This window comes from Arachis hypogaea, chromosome 14, assembly GCF_003086295.3.
Source record: "Arachis hypogaea cultivar Tifrunner chromosome 14, arahy.Tifrunner.gnm2.J5K5, whole genome shotgun sequence".
Classification (NCBI taxonomy): Eukaryota; Viridiplantae; Streptophyta; class Magnoliopsida; order Fabales; family Fabaceae; genus Arachis; species Arachis hypogaea.
The window spans coordinates 80,225,616-80,242,833 of record NC_092049.1 but is presented as its reverse complement, the minus strand read 5'-3'; the positions used below and the strand labels follow the sequence as shown (position 1 = coordinate 80,242,833).

At 40.7% G+C, this 17,218-nt stretch overlaps 1 non-coding gene across 1 annotated transcript; it reads right to left on the bottom strand.

Annotated features, from left to right (window-relative positions):
- Positions 1-11,195: 11,195 nt before the first annotated feature.
- On the bottom strand, positions 11,196-11,302 carry LOC112745158 (small nucleolar RNA R71). Its single transcript, XR_003173100.1, has one exon. It is a non-coding gene; the product is annotated as a small nucleolar RNA R71 (small nucleolar RNA).
- Positions 11,303-17,218: the final 5,916 nt, after the last annotated feature.

The following is a 17,218-nucleotide window of genomic DNA, read 5'->3' as shown; positions in this document are numbered from 1 at the left end:
ACACACATAACCGGTTAGCATCCTTGAATAAGGTTGGCCACCAGAATCCACAATCCAACAATTTTTTAGCGGTCCTCTGTGGGCCAAAGTGGCCACCACATTCGGACGAATGGCAAGCTTCAAGAATTGGTTGGATTTCAGATTCTGGTATACATCTTCGAATTACTTGGTCTACGCCTCTCTTCCACAAGTGAGGATCATCCCAAATATAGTACTTGGAATCACTTCTCAACTTGTCTCTTTGGTTTTTCGAAAAGTTAGGAGGGAAGATTTTCGTAACCAAGTAGTTCGCCATTGGGGAAAAACAAGGAAAGCTATCCCACACAGCATGCAAACTATCCAATGGGAATGAGTCATTGATCGGAAATGGATCAAATTTTAAATTTTCAATGCGGCTTAAATGATCTGCAACCAGGTTTTGAGATCCATTCCGGTCCCTAATCTCAATGTCAAATTCTTGCAAAAGCAAGATCCAATGTATGAGTCTAGGCTTTGACTCATTCTTTGTCAATAAGTACTTTAAAGCTGCATAATCCGTGTATACCACTATCTTTGACACTAGCAAATAAGATTTGAATTTATCTAAAGCATGAACAATAGCTAAGAGTTCCTTTTCAGTAGTGGTATAGTTGGATTGTGCTGCATCTAGTGTCTTAGAAGAGTAAGCAATGACATAAGGGAGTTTACCATCACGCTGTACAAGCGCGGCACCTACAACATGGTTTGATGCATCGCACATTATCTCAAATGGCAACGTCCAGTTGGGGCCTCGCGCAATTAGTGCCATGGTAAGAACTCTCCTTAGCTCTTCAAAAGCTTTTACACATTCACTGTCAAACTCAAAATCCACATCTTTTTGAAGTAGGCGCGACAATGGCAAAGCAATCTTGCTGAAATCTTTGATAAAGTGCCTATAGAATCCTGCATGTCCCAAAAATGAGCGGACCTCCCTCACAGATGAGGGGTGAGGTAGAGTGGTGATAACATCAACCTTGGCCGGGTCTACAGAAATGCCTTCATGGGATACTACATGTCCTAACACTATACCTTGTTGTACCATAAAGTGACATTTTTCAAAATTTAAGACAAGGTTAGTGTCAACACATCTAGCTAAGACCTTGGCCAAGTTCTCTAAACAACAATCAAATGAAATACCATAAACGCTGAAGTCATCCATAAAGACTTCCAGACAATTTTCCATCAGATCGGAGAAGATACTCGTCATGCACCGCTGAAAAGTAGCAGGTGCATTGCATACTCCAAATGGCATCCTCTTATAGGCAAAGGTGCCAAACGAACAAGTAAATGTGGTCTTCTCCTGATCTTCAGGAGCAATGTGAATCTGGAAGTAACCAGTAAATCCATCAAGAAAGTAGTAGTTAGATTTACCCGCCAAACGGTCTAACATCTGATCGATGAAGGGCAAGGGGTAGTGGTCCTTCCGTGTAGCGGCGTTCAGTCTTCTGTAATCAATACACACTCGCCACACATTTTGTACTCTTTTAGTGACCATTTCACTGTCGTCCTTCTTGACCGTTGTGATGCCCGACTTCTTGGGAACAACCTGGACTAGGCTCACCCACTCACTGTCTGATATTGGGTATATGATACCCGCATCTAGTAATCTGGTGACCTCTTTCTTCACTACATCGAGGATGTTTGGGTTGAGCCTCCTTTGTGGTTGCCTAACTGGCCTAGCTCTATCTTGGAGAAATATCCTATGCATGCACTTGCGGGGGTCAATTCCCACAATATCTGCTAGGCTCCATCCAATCACTTTCTTGTACTTTCTTAGAATATCTAGGAGCTTTTCTTCTTCTTCACTCGAAAACCCACTAGATATATAATAACTAAAAGCCCTCGGCCGTTCTCTAAGAAGGCATACTTTAGATGAGGTGAAAGGGGCTTCAGTTGACTGTTGACAACTTTCTCATGTTCATCCTCTTGGTCATTCGTCTCCTCAACAATAGGGTAGCAGAACTTGTTGTGATGTTCTTCTTGCACTTCTGCTACCACTTCATCAATTACATCACATCGGAGCATGGAATGTTCTTCAGGAGGATGTTTCATGGCTTCCTCTAAATCGAACTTGATAGTCTTGTCTCCAACCTCAAAGGAATATATGCCGGTGAAGGCATCTAACTTGAATTTAGAGGTCTTGAGGAAGGGTCTACCAAGTAGAACAGAGGATGAGCTTCTATTTTCTGCTGGAGGCATTTCAAGGATGTAAAAGTCAACCGGAAAAACCATATCCTTAATTGCCACGAGTACATCTTCCGATATTCCCATCACTGTGATCACACTTTTATCGGCTAAGGCAAATCTTGCCCCCGACTTCTTTAATGGAGCTAAATTCAACCGCACATAGATAGAAAGTGGCATGATGCTTACACAAGCTCCCAAGTCACACATACAATCATGAAAAGTGCGTCCATCAATACACCAAGACACTAAGCAAGGTCCAGGATCACCACATTTATTTAGAATAGGTTCCATCAAGGAAGAAATTGAACTACCCAAGGATAATGTCTCCAATTCTCCTATCCTATCCTTGTGTGTACACAAGTCTTTCAAAAATTTTGCATACTTTGGAATTTGTTGAATAGCATCAAGAAGTGGTATGGTTACCTCAACCTTCTTGAACACTTGAAGCATGTTCAAATCAAATTCCGGTGTTTTCTTCGCCTTCTTCACCATGGAAGGGAATGGAATAGGAATGGACTCATCCACTATAGCTTTCCTCTTAGGTTCCTTGAGGTTTACTCTTTCTTCCTCATGCCTTTTGTCTACCACCTCTTCTTTATGTGGAGCTTCAACAACCACTTCTTCCTAATAAATATCTCCCATGACCCTTGGAGTTATCTCCTCCAATGTAGTCTCCGACCGTAGAGTGATGGCGTTGAGACCGTCCTTTGGGTTTGGTTGGGGCTGGGATGGAAGGTTAGAAGAGCTTGAGGGTTGGTTGGTGTTGTTGTTGGGAGTTGATGGTGGGTTTGACATGGTCATCTTTGAAAGCATGTTGGTGAGGTTAGCCAATTGAACGCCCAAGGCATCGAATTGAGCCTTGTTGCTCTCATCTCGTTTCTCCATGGCGGCTCTAAGCTCATTAACTTGATTGTTGGAAGATGGAGGAGTTTGGTTTTGGTTTTGTTGTCTATGATGTGGTGCTTGGTACTTGGTGTAGTTGTTTTGGTTTTGGTTGGAGTGGCCTTGGTTGGCTTGGTAGTTGGTGTTGTTATGATGGTATTGGGATGGAAATTGGTTGTTGTTGTGGTGAGAAGAAGAGTTATAACATCTTTGGTTTTGATTGCTTCTTTGTGCATTATCCCTCCACCCTTGATTTTGATTACCACCTTGATGGTAATTGTTTTGGACTTGAGAAGGATAAGGTGGACGGTTGTTGTAATTCACATTGGCTACTACAAGAGCATGCTCCTCTTGAATTTGATGGCATTGATCGGTGTAATGTGTGGTGCTAGAGCACAAACCACAAATCCTAGAAGGGCCTTCAAGTTGAGCAACCGGAGGTGGGGCTTGGATGGCTCGGATGGAGTAGTATTCCTTTTGATCCTTTTGTATTTGGGTAAGGATGGTAGTCATATCTCCAAGTGCTTTGGTTAGACTTGATTCGGAAGGGGATGGTTCTACCACACCCTTGAGAGGATTACTTCTCACCCTTGTGTATTGTGTAGCTTTGGCAACATCTTTTATCAAATCCCAAGCTTCTCCCTCCGTCTTGTTTTTCAAAAGGGAACCACCGCTAGAAGCGGTAAGCAATCTTCTATCTTCCACACAAAGACATCCGATAAAGTAGCTAATGAGCAAGTGAGTGGTCATTCAATGATGCGGACAAGATTCCAATAGCCTCTTGAACCGAGACCAATACTCATACAGACTCTCTTGGTCTCTTTGCATTATGCCCGAAATCTCTTTTCGGATGTAGTCGGTCTTCTCCGGTGGGAAGAACTTATCTAGAAACTCTCTCCTCAAGAAATCCCAATTAGTCACAATCTCATCTGGTAGCGAATAAAACCATGTCTTTGCTTGCCCTTCAAGAGAGAAAGGGAAGGCAAAAACCATGATAGCCACCTCATCGGCTCCATGGCTTCGAGCCGTAGAACAAGCAACTTGAAAATCTCTTAGATGTCGGATGGGGTCTTGACCCGGCAACCCATGATATTTAGGGAGCAGATGTATCAAGCTACTCTTTAATTCAAAGTTTGGATCAAGGTTAGGATATTGACGAACAGGAGTTCATGTCGGTGAAGAATTTTCACAAATATAAGCGCATTGTAAGTATAGCTTCTAGACCGACAAGAATTCCTTTTCGTACAAACATTTTGTTGTCACAAGTAACAAACCTAATAAAATTTATAAACCAAAGTATTCAAACGTCGGGTCGTCTTCTCAAGGAATTACAGGGAAGTATGATTTATTATTGGCTATGAAAGACAGTATTTTTAGGTTTCAAAAGGTTTGAACAAGGAAAATAATCTACATGAATTAATAAATTAATATCTAATAAAACTCTTGGCAAGGTATGAAAATTTGGAAGTCCTATCCTAGTTATCCTTATCGATGGTGATGAGAATTGAGTTTTAATAACCTTTACTAAAGCAAGGGAAAGTCAACTGGACTAATTAGTTAGATCCTCAAGTCCTAGCCAACTCCTAAGGAAAGACTAGAGTTAGTGGAATTCAATTCAATTAGCAAAAATAACAATTATCAATCACGATGAGTTTGATAACTCAAGAGTTACCAATTAATCAACCAAAGCCAAAAGGAAAAAATCTAAATTATTTATATAAATAAAGGAAAGCAATCATAATTCTGAAATACCTCAAATTATATTAAGTAGAAAATCCTAACATGAAGGATTCATAAGCCAATTTGGCAACATAATTAATTAACAAATGAAAGCATTAAAGTATCTGAAAGTAGAAGAGAAATATTAAATAAAAGGAATATTGAACCTGAGAGGAGGTTGAAATCCTAAATCCTTTAAGAGGAATCCTAATCCTAAAACCTAAGAGAGAGGAGAGAACCTCTCTCTCTAAAAACTACATCTAAATTATCAAAAGTGAATAATGGAAGACCTTCTTATGAATGGATGCATTCCACCACTTTATAACCTCTAATATGTGTTTTCTGGACTTGGATCTGGGCCAAAAAGGGTTTCAGAAATCGCTGGGGGCGATTTCTGCAGTTTCTGCACGTGGTATCTGTCACGCGTCCGCGTGGCTCACGCGGTCGCGTCATCTGGGTGTTTTCCTTGTCACGCGTTCGCTTCGGTCACGCGTACGCGTCATTTGCGTTCTTCTCAAGGCACACGTCCGCGTCAGTCACGCCTTCGCGTCGCTGCCCTTTTCTTCAAAACTCCCTTTTTGTGCTTTCCTTCTATTTTTGTATGTTTCTTTTTTGTCCTCTAAGCCATTCCTGCCTTAGAAGATCTGAAAATACTTAACGCACAAATCACGGCGTCGAATGGTAATAAAGGGTAATTAAAATTAATGTTTTTAAAGCATAGGAAACATGTTTTTCACATACATCACATAATAAGGAAGGGAAAGTAAAACTATGCAATTTACATGAATAAGTGGGTGAAGGATTGAATAAATCACTTAAATTGAGCACAAAATACATCATAAAATATGGGTTTATCAACCTCCCCACACTTAAACAATAGCATGTCCTCATGCTAAATCCAAGAGAAAGGGTAAAGTTAGAATGGTGGAGTCTCATACAATGCATTCTATTCTAAATGCAAACTACCTAAATGAATCATGCAATTCTAATTATTATCCACTTGTATATAAAGCTTACATGTAATTAAATTAATTCATATCCTCAAGGAATCATATATGCATAGCCAAACCCTAGATAATGTTAAAGCACTTTTACAATTGAGATGGGTAAAAGTAATTCACAAACTTGCAAGACAATTAACAATTAAGCAGAGATATATGGTGATGAGCTATTGAACCCTCACTGGATTTTAGTGTTTACTCTCTAGTCACTCAATGGATATTGGGTTAATCACTTTATTCTTTTTCTATCCTTGCTTTCTAAAACTTTGTTCTTCATCTAACCAATCAACAAATATTGAATATAGCCATACAAATATCATGAGGTCTTTTTCAAGGTTGTAATGGGGCCAAGGTAAAGGTAAGGGTGTATGTATAAGGCTAAGTGAGCTAACAAAGTGAATCCTTGGTTAGTCTAAGATTTCACCTAACATACATACCTTATATAATTTAAAGTTCCTTTTCCTATTTACCCAAATTTTCCCACTCTTTGTATTACAAGCTCATGCATTAAATTTAATTTTGAAATTTTTGACCCATGTGTGTTGACTCTTTTTATTTTGTATTTGGGGAATTTTTGTATCCCCTTATTTAAATACTGAAAATATTTTTTTTTACACATGGTAATTTAATTATTTTGACTTCACATGAGCATGCTTCCCAAATTTCTGAAATAACTTATTCATTTTAAATCCCTACTTTGTTTCTATCATCCCATGTTCCCATAAAATTTTTCACACTTAAATTGTACACAATATCTATCTTAAGCTAACCAAGGATTCAATTTGGAATTTTTATTTTGTTTTTCTGCTTAAGGCTAGTAATGTGGTTATAGAACAAGAGGGGATTAAAAAGCTCAAGGGGGCTAACAAGGGTGATGTAAAAGGTAGGCTAAATTGGGATAAGTGAGGAAAAATTCAAATGATGGCCTCAATCATCTCTTGGTATGTATCTATATTCTATACTGGACATATAGATTAAAACAAAGTAAAGTACACCAGAATGAAAAAGAAGGGCAAAACACACAGGAATGAAATTTATAGTTTGAATGTAACCATACAATTAAGCTCAAAACTCACAGGCTGTGTGTTCTCTAGCTCAAAAATCATATATCAGTTATACATGTCATGCAAGTAGAAATCAAGAGTTCCCATTATTCTCAATGTAAATCTTAGGGTGGCCCTTAAAATTTTAGTGTTCCTCCTTGAAGAAATGTTGTTAACTAACTAACATGTAATGCTATATATACAAGGTGTGTGGATTGTTTTAATTTACTAAAGTTTCTAGTTTACTCCTTTTATTTTCAATTAAACCAAACTATTATATACTAAAAGGGTAATCTATACTAATTAATCCACATATTTTATAACTAATAAGTTTAGAATTGCAAACTAAACTAAATGTCTAAGATATAAACTAAAGGGAAAAATACGAAAATAAAGTAAAAATACAGCAAAAGAACAATGTGCAAGTACTGAAAAATTAAAATAAAAATAAAAATATAGAAAATAAACAAAATAAGATAGAAGAGTCTGTAGTGGTTCACCAAAAAGATACGCCAGGGATGGCGACCTCCCCACACTTAAAATATAGCATCGTCCTCGATGCTCACTCAAGCAGGGTGTTAAGAAGTGTCATCAACGGAAGGATGGGCTGTTGGTGTCTCGGTGGTGGTCTGAAGATCTGTAGGCTGGATAAGTGTAGGAGGATCTGCCTGCTGCAGTGGAGGCGCTGACTATAGAGGGATCTCCGGGTCTGCGACCTGCATCTGGTGTGGCTCCTCATGCTGTGGCGCAGCCTGCTCTGGTCCTGCCTGTTCAGCCTGGGCATGTGTCTCCGCCTCATGGTCGCTCGCCTCCGCCTCAGATGTATCAGAAGGGGTGTCAGGCTCGGAGGGGATGTTGCTGCCGGATCGGATCATCAACTTAAGGTGCTCATAGCGCCGCTTGTTGCGACGCTCCATATGATCCAGGCGGACAAAGAATCGATGCACCAGATGATAAATGGGCTCAGGAGCAGGTGGATGTGCAGTGGATGAGGCTGGTGCAGCAGTGGAGGCAGATGGGGCAGCTGAAGATGTGGCTGCCTCAACAGAAGCGGTGAGGAATGGTGGTCTGTAGCCTAAAGCCTGAAACTTCCTGCTGTGCAGGATGATCTTCTTGCAATCTGCAGCAGTTGGCTTCGCATCGGCCAGCTCCCAAGGCACGTCAGCATGGCAACCTAGTGATGCCAGGGCATTTTGGCCAGTTTTACTGACCTTTTCTTTATGGTTTTAAGGTAGTTTCATGCATTTTCTTAGGAAATAAGCAAGTTTTGGGTAAACAATCACTTAAATCTTGATTCAAGCAAACATTGTGAATTTTACATGATTTCATGAGAATTATGCATGAATTAAAGGACAAATTGAATGATGCATGTCTCATAACTTGGATCAGAGCTTTGATGCACTTTATTGCTTGATTTCAGGATAAAGAAAGCAAGGAAGAACCACGTTAGTAGCCATGTTAGTCTAGCTAACGTGACCACTAACGTGGAATGAAGGCTAGCTTGCAACGTTAATGAGAAAAGTGATTGCCAATAATGCCTTCGTGAGCCATCATAGCCCACGTTAGTTACCACGTTAACTATGTTAACGTGGAAGCTAACGTGGAAGAGAAGTAGAACTCCAACGTTAGTGGTAAAAGTAAGTGCCACTAACGTTCCAAAAGGGGCAATTGGCCACGTTAACTTAGTTAACGTGAGCTCTAACGTGGAAGAAAAAGATGATGCCAACATTAGTGACACTCACCTTTGTCACTAACGTTGGACTAAGCCCATATTGGCTATGTTAAAAGCCACGTTCACCTAGTTAACGTGGACTCTAACGTGGAGGGAGCAAGAATCACCAACGTTAGTGACACTCACCTTTGTCACTAACGTTGGATTGAGCCACTATGAGCCACGTTAGTTGCCACGTTAATTACATTAACGTGGAAGCTAACATGGAGAAGAGGGATGATGAGCCAACGTTAGTGACACTCACCTTTGTCACTAACGTTGGAGATGGCTATCAATACCATGTTAGAAGTCACGTTAACCTAGTTAACGTGAACTCTAACGAGGGAAGTAGGGGCGTTCTGAAGCGTTAGTGACAAAGGTAAGTGTCACTAACGCTCTCGAAGATTTGGCAAGCCTACGTTAAAGACCACGTTAACTATTCTAACGTGAACTCTAACGTAGGGAGAAAGGGGTACTCTTAACGTTATTGAAAAGGCTTAACCCCAGTAATGTTTGCGAAGGGCCAAGGGTCAACGTTAGTGGTCACGTTAGTGCCACTAACGTTGAAGTTAACGTGGACCAGTTTCGGTTAGGAACGTTAGTAAAAAAGGTGATTGTCACGAACGTTCTCAACCCCACATTTTCACGTAACGTTAACACCACTAACGCCCTAAGCTAAAGTCCCTGCCTACTTCACACTTTCTCTGCAAGTAAAGCTGAGCCCACTGAAGAAGATAACTGCTTCAACTCAAGATCCAAAGGCCCATATCCAAGACTTGAAGAATCAACTAGAAGATCAGAAGAGTAGTATAAATAGGGAGAGCTTTGAACTAGAAAAGGAGCTTTTGGCATTATTAGAATTACTCTCTATATTTTACTTTCTTTGCACTTCTAGTTTAACTTTCAGAATGTACTCTCCATCTTTGCTTTCATTTCCCAGAGCTATGAACAACTAAACCCCTTTCATTGGGTTAGGGAGCTCTGTTGTAATTTGATGGGTCAATAATAGTTTTCATTATTCTTCTTCTATCTTTTCTCTTGATTTTACTAGAAAGCTTTCAATCTTCATCCAATTGAGTAGTTATCTTGGAAAAGAAGCTATTCAAACTTGGATCTCTTCTGAACCATGGAAAAGGGATGAAGAGATCATGCTAGAAATGTTTTCTCATGTTGGACCAAATTGGGGTTTGGGCGGATATGGTGACATATAATTCTCCTAATACTTTGATTTGGAAATACATGTGGTATAATCAGTGACCACACTTCATCTCTTCTCATGAGCAATTAGACCAAGGAATTGGCTATTGATCTTATTTGAGAGATTGAATTACCAAGGAATTGGAATTCAATCACTTAAGATTGCCAAGGAGATCAATGAATGCATTGATTGAGAAAGAGATGAAAATGAACTTGATCCGGAGAATGCAACATCTCCTAAGCCCAATGAATTTCCCATTTCTGATCTTACCCATTCTCTTTACTTTATGCCATTTACTTTCATGCTAAACTTCCCTTCCCCATCTAAGATTCTGCAATTTACTTCCCGTCATTTATTTTCTGCTATTTACTTTTTCGCCATTTAATTTCCTGCAATTCTCAACTCACTTTCTGCTTAGCTCAACTAGAACATTATTCCAATTAAAGTTGCTTGACCAATCAATCCCTGTGGGATTCGACCTCACTCTACTGTGAGTTTTTACTTGATGACAATTCGGTATACTTGCCAAGGGAGATTTGTTAAGAGGTAAGTCTCCGTGCATCAAGTTTATGGCGCCGTTGCCGGGGATTGATTTTGTATCAACAATGATTAAATTGTTGGATAACTAGATTGAGCATTTGTTTTTATTTTGTTTGATTTAAATTCATTTGAGTAATTTACTTTCTGTTTAGCTATTTTCTTCCCTTTTCCCTACCCATTTTCTTAGTTGTTTACAATTTAGTCACTAACCCACTAACTGTTTGATATATTGCATCACTCACACTAACAGCATTTCTGTAGAAATTACTGTCTACATCTATCTCTCTTGCTTTTGCTTTATTGGTTGTATGACAGGTAGAAGAAGCAGGACTTCAACTTCCTTTGATTCTGAACCTGAGAGGACTTTCCTTAGATTAATGAGGGAAGCAAGAGGAAAGAGAGTAGTTGGTGCTGAGGAAGAGGAAGAGTACTTTGAACCAGACATGGAGGAGAATATAGAGAACCATCATGAAGAAGAGGCTCACAACCATGGCAGAGAAGGTCCAGCGCATCAGGCTGGACAAGAGAGAAGAGTTCTGGGTTCTTACATTAACCCAAACCCAGGAAACTGTGGAAGTAGCATCCAAAGGCCAACCATACATGCCAACAACTTTGAACTAAAGCCACAGCTCATCACCCTTGTTCAGAACAATTGTTCATACGAAGGAAGTGTCCAAGAAGACCCCAATCAACATCTAACCACCTTCCTGAGGATATGTGATACTGTGAAGTCTAATGGTGTTCATCCTGACACCTATAGACTACTTCTGTTTCCCTTCTCACTCAAGGACAAGGCATCTAAATGGCTGGAATCCTTTCCAAAGGAGAGTTTAGCAACCTGGGAAGACGTGGTGAACAAGTTCTTGGCAAGATTCTATCCTCCTCAACAGATCAACAGGTTGAGAGCTGAGGTACAAACATTCAGGCAGCAGGATGGTGAGACTCTATATGAAGCATGGGAGAGGTTTAAAGACTTGACAAGAAGATGCCCGCCAGATATGTTCAATGAATGGGTGCAGTTCCACATTTTCTATGAAGGCCTTTCGTATGAATCAAAGAAGGCAGTAGACCACTCATCCAGGGGATCTCTGAACAAGAAGAAGACCATTGAAGAAGCCATAGATGTCATTGAGATTGTAGCAGAGAATGACTACTTCTATGCTTCTGAAAGAGGCAATACTAGAGGAGTGATGGAGCTGAACAATGTGGATGCACTGCTAGCTCAAAACAAGATGATTACCGAGCAATTAGCTGACCTCACCAAGAAGATGAAGAGGAATCAAGTAGCAGCAATCACCACTTCAGCAGCAACCCAAGAAGGAGTGAATGAAAAAGCAGAGGGTGATCAGGAACAAGCCAACTACATTGGGAATTCACCTAGGCAGAATCATGACCCATACTCCAAAACGTATAATCCTGGTTGGAGGAACCACCCAAACTTTGGGTGGGGAAATCAACAAGACCAAGGCCAAGATCAGAGACGCTATAACCCCAACAACAATGCAACTCACTAACACTCAACACAGAGGTCATACCAACACCCACCCAACAACACTTCTCAACATCCATATCAAAACCAAACTAGCCATTCTCATCTCTCCAATCTCAACTCACCATCACCATCCAAGGATAGACTCTCAAAGATTGAGATCCTACTCGAGAGCATATGTAAGGAGATTCAAGACAGTAAGATGTTCCAAGAAGAGGTGCGATCCAACATGCAGAATCAAGAGGCTGCCATCAAGAAACTTGAGACACAAGTTGGTTACCTACTCCAGCAAACTCCTGTTCATAACTTTGGTAGCAATATTGAGCCAAACCCAAGGGAGGAGTGTCAAGCTATCACCCTCAGAAGTGGTAAGGAGTTGAAGGAGACCTCCAAGAAACCACAAGAGGAGGACCCAACTGAAAGGAAGGAGGAACAAGAGGAAGTTCAAGTTCCCATCTCTAATTCGCGTAAAAAGGGAGAAGAGCTGAAGCCATATGTTCCAAGAGTCCCATATCCTCAGCAATTGAGGAAAAAGGGGGATGACAGCCAATTCTCAAGGTTTCTAGAAATTTTCAAGAAACTACAGATTAACATACCCTTTGTTGAAGCAATAGAGCAAATGCCGCTCTATGCCAAGTTCTTGAAGGAATTGATGACCAAAAAGAGAAGTTGGAAGAACAACGAAATAGTTATACTAACCGAGGAATGTAGTGCCATCATTCAGCACAAGCTACACAGAAATTGAAGGATCCTGGGAGCTTCCAGATCCCCTGTATTATAGGAGAGATCACGGTGGAGAAGGCTCTGTGTGATTTAGGAGACAGCATAAATTTGATGTCAGTAGCCATGATGAAAAAAATGAAGATTGAGGAGGCCAAGCCAACAAAACTGGCCCTACAACTGGCAGATCGATCATTCAAGTTTCCTCACGGCATAGTAGAAGACTTGCTAGTGAAGGTAGGAGACTTTATCTTCCCAGCAGACTTTGTGGTGTTGGATATGAAGAAAGGAGCCAAAGCTTCTATTATTCTGGGCAGACCATTCCTAGCCACTACTGGAGCTATCATTGATGTCCAGAAAGGTGAACTGACACTGAGGTTACACAATGAGAAGATGATATTCAATGTGTTCAAAGCCATGAGTTACCCATAAGAACCAATGGGAGAGTGTATGAGGTTGGATTCACTAGAAGATATAGCACAGGATACTCTCGAAGAGGAAGAATTTGAGGGGTTGACAGAAGAAGAGTCAGCTTCAAGCGAAGAGGTTACAGCAGCAGAGGTTCACATTCAAGGCACATTATAAGGGAAGAGTGAAGGAAAGGAAGCACCTAAACTTGAACTTAAAACACTGCTACCCACCCTCAAATATGCATACTTAGGGGAGAATGAAAGTTACCCAGTGATCATTAACTCAGCCCTCAGCCACAAGCAAGAAGAGGAACTACTCCAAGTGTTGCGAAAGCATAAGGATGCCATTGGATGGACCCTCGCTGACCTGAAAGGAATCAGTTCGGCCATATGCATGCATAAGATACTGTTGGAAAATGATGCCAAACCATCCATTCAACCCCAAAGGAGGCTGAATCCAGTCATGAAGGAAGTGGTACAGAAAGAAGTTATGAAGCTATGGCAGGGAGGGGTAATCTACCCGATCTCAGACAGCCCCTGGGTCAGCCCCGTGCATGTTGTGCCAAAAATGGGAGGAATCACTGTAGTCCCCAATGAGAAGAATGAACTGATCCCCACCAGGACCGTCACAGGATGGCGGATGTGCATAGACTACAGAAAACTGAATGAAGCTACAAGAAAAGATCATTTCCCCCTTCCATTCATGGATCAGATGCTGGAAAGACTTGCAGGACACGCATATTACTGTTTTCTCGATGGTTATTCAGGATACAATCAAATAGTGGTTGATCCGAGAGACCAAGAGAAAACCTCATTCACATGCCCATATGGAGTGTTCGCCTACAGGCGCATGCCATTTGGGCTATGTAATGCACCTGCGACTTTCCAATGCTGCATGCTTTCTATCTTCTCAGATATGATAGAGAAATTCATTGAAGTTTTTTTGGATGATTTCTCGGTATTCGGAGATTCCTTCCCTAGTTGCCTAAATCACCTGGCCCTGGTATTAAAAAGTTGTTAAGAAACTAATTTGGTCTTGAACTGGGAAAAATGTCACTTTATGGTGACAGGAGGAATAGTTCTTGGTCATAAGGTTTCTGACCAAGGCATTGAAGTGGACAGAGCCAAGGTGAAACTCATTAAAAAATTACCTCCACCAAGTGATGTCAAGGCAATTAGGAGTTTTCTAGGGCATGCTGGCTTTTACAAAAGGTTTATTAAAGATTTTTCAAAGATAGCCAAGTCCTTAAGCAATCTCCTTGTATCTGATACACCATTTATCTTTGATGAAAAGTGTATGCTGGCATTTGAAAACTTGAAAAAAAGGCTGTCCTCTGCCCCTATCATTTCCCCACCTGACTGGAACCTACCATTTGAACTGATGTGCGATCCATCTGATTTCACAATTGGGGCAGTGTTAGGACAGAGGAAAGATAACTTGGTCTATGTGATATACTATGCCAGCAAATTCTTCAATGATACCCAAAGAAACTATTCCACTACTGAAAAGGAGTTGCTGGCAATAGTTTTTGCATTTGATAAGTTTAGATCATTGGTGCCAAAGTGATTGTCTTCACAGATCACACAGCACTTAAGTATTTGTTTGCCAAGCAAGAATCAAAACCAAGACTAATAAGATGGATCTTATTGTTGTAGGAGTTCAATATTGAAATCAAAGACAAGAAAGGAGTGGAGAACAAGGTAGCAGATCACCTATCCAGAATCCCTCAAGATAAAGGAGGAACACATGATACAAATGTAAATGAGTTCTTCCTAGATGAGCAGTTGATGACGATTCACAGAGCACCCTGGTTTGTAGATATTGCCAATTTTAAGGCAACTGGGGCTTTACATCCAGACATCAACAAACACCAGAAAAGAAAGCTCATCAATGACGCAAAGTATTTTGTCTGGGATGAACCATATCTCTTCAAGAAGTGTTCAGATGGAATTCTGAGAAGATGTGTCTCAAAAGAAGAGGGACGAGAGGTCTTGTGGAACTGCCACAGCTCATGCTATGGAGGCCATTTTGGAGGGGACAGAACTGCAGCCAAGGTATTACAAAGCGGATTCTTTTGGCCCACCCTTTTCAAGGATGCCAAAGAACTGGTAAAGAATTGCAATGAATGTCAAAGAGCTGGAAACTTACCCAAAAGAAATGATATGCCACAAAATTTCATCTTAGAACTGGAACTGTTTGACGTGTGGGGAATCGATTTCATGGGACCTTTGCCAACCTCATATTCAAACATGTACATCTTGGTAGCAGTGGATTACGTTTCTAAGTGGGTAGAGGCTATTGCAACCCCAACAAATGATAACAAGGTGGTCATGAACTTCCTCAGAAAGAATATCTTTAGCCGGTTTGGAGTCCCACGAGCACTCATCAGTGATGGAGGGAGCCATTTTTGTAACAGACCACTAGAAGCTCTCCTCCTACGATACGGGGTGAAACACAAGATTTCCATGCCTTACCACCCCAAAAGAAGTGGGCAAACTGAGATATCTAACAGAGAGCTAAAAAGGATTCTGGAAAAGACTGTGGGAGCATCAAGGAAGGATTGGTCGAAGAAGCTGGATGATGCTCTTTGGGCATACAGAACGGCATTCAAAACACCAATCGGGATGTCCCCATACCAACTGGTATATGGAAAGGCTTGTCATCTATCATTGGAGCTAGAACACAAAGCTCTCTGGGCTCTCAAGCTACTAAATTTTGATAGCACTGCTGCTGGTGAAAAGAGGGTCTTGCAGCTGCAAAAAATGGAGGAGTTTAGATCTCAAGCCTATGAAAATGGCAAGATTTATAAAGAAAAGGCAAAGAGAAGGCATGACCTCCATTTAACACCCAGAAGCTTCGAAGAAGGACAGCAAGTGCTCCTCTACAATTCCAAATTAAGACTCTTCCCTGGGAAACTCAAATCAAGGTGGTCAGGACCCTTTCTTGTCACAAAGGTCTCGCCGTATGGGCATATAGAAATCATGGAGGAAAGTTCAAAGAGGAAGTTCACTGTTAACGAACAGAGGCTCAAACACTACATGGGCAACATGGGGAAAAACCCCAAAGTGAAGTATCAGCTCAAGTGATGGAGGAATCGTCGAGCTAGCGACGCTAAAAGAGTGCTTCGTTGGGAGGCAACCCAACCTAAGGTAGTTCTCTTTTCATTTGCATTTTAATAAAAATCACAAGTAGTTTCCCCCGTATTGTGAGGAGCTAAGTTTGGTGTTACACACCAAAACAATACAAGAGTGAGTGTGTAATTCTAAGTTTGGTGTTCCACCAAAGATTTCAGTTAGAATCACACTACACTCCTTCAAGGGCGAATTGCTAGATCTAACCAATCAGGGGAACCACTTAACAGTAGTTAGTTTCTAGTTGTCTTGCTGATAACAACACATGAGATTTTCTGCATGCATTCAACCTGCTGTATTAGGCAAGGAACTAAGTTTGGTGTTCACACACACCAAGTTAAGTTCCGAAATGCACAAGCATACATGCATACTAACTATCTCTCAAGTGCTTTGGGGACAAGCAACTTCCAATAACTTTGCAGGGATTCAATCAATCTTTTGGAAAAATAGTGCACCATCATGCAAGGAAGCACAAGTGGACACAAAGAGGACAAACAAGAAGGAGAGCGCGAATAACCCTATGAGTAAAAGGTGGTGGAGTTCCCTCATTGTTCCATCTTTCTTTTTCAAGTCTTTTAAATAAGGAAAATCATGTATGAAATAGAACATGCTTCCATGGTAGTTTAGGAATTTCAATTCTGTCTTTAGTATTCTCCATACTTAGGTCTATTCTTGCTAGTCAAATTGCCTGCCTTTATTTTCATCTTGCTTATTGTATGCTTGTCCCTTTAAGCTAAATAAAAAAAGAGATGTTATGAAAGACCAGAGTGATGTTCAAGTTGTGGAGTAGGTCCTTAAATTTGTGGTGTAGTAATCACTTTGCTAAGTTAGTTCACCAACAAGGTGGGAAGGCAACTATCTGTCTTGAATCATATGCTTGAAACACACCCCATGAGACTAGCTAAATAATAAGATCCTAATAAGAAAAAGGAAAAGAACAATAAGAGTTGAAAAAGAAAGAAAAGTTAATAAAGAATAAGGCTAGGCACCAAGGGCTTGAATCTTGAGGGATGTGTCTGTGGTGCTCTTGTACCAAGGATCTGCTTGGATGAATAAGTTCTTAGGAGTGCTTCATCACTTGGTAACTTGGGTTAACTAACCCGGGATTATCAACTGAAAATCCACTATCAAGAGCAACCTTGCTACAGAATATTTAGTAACCCAAAGA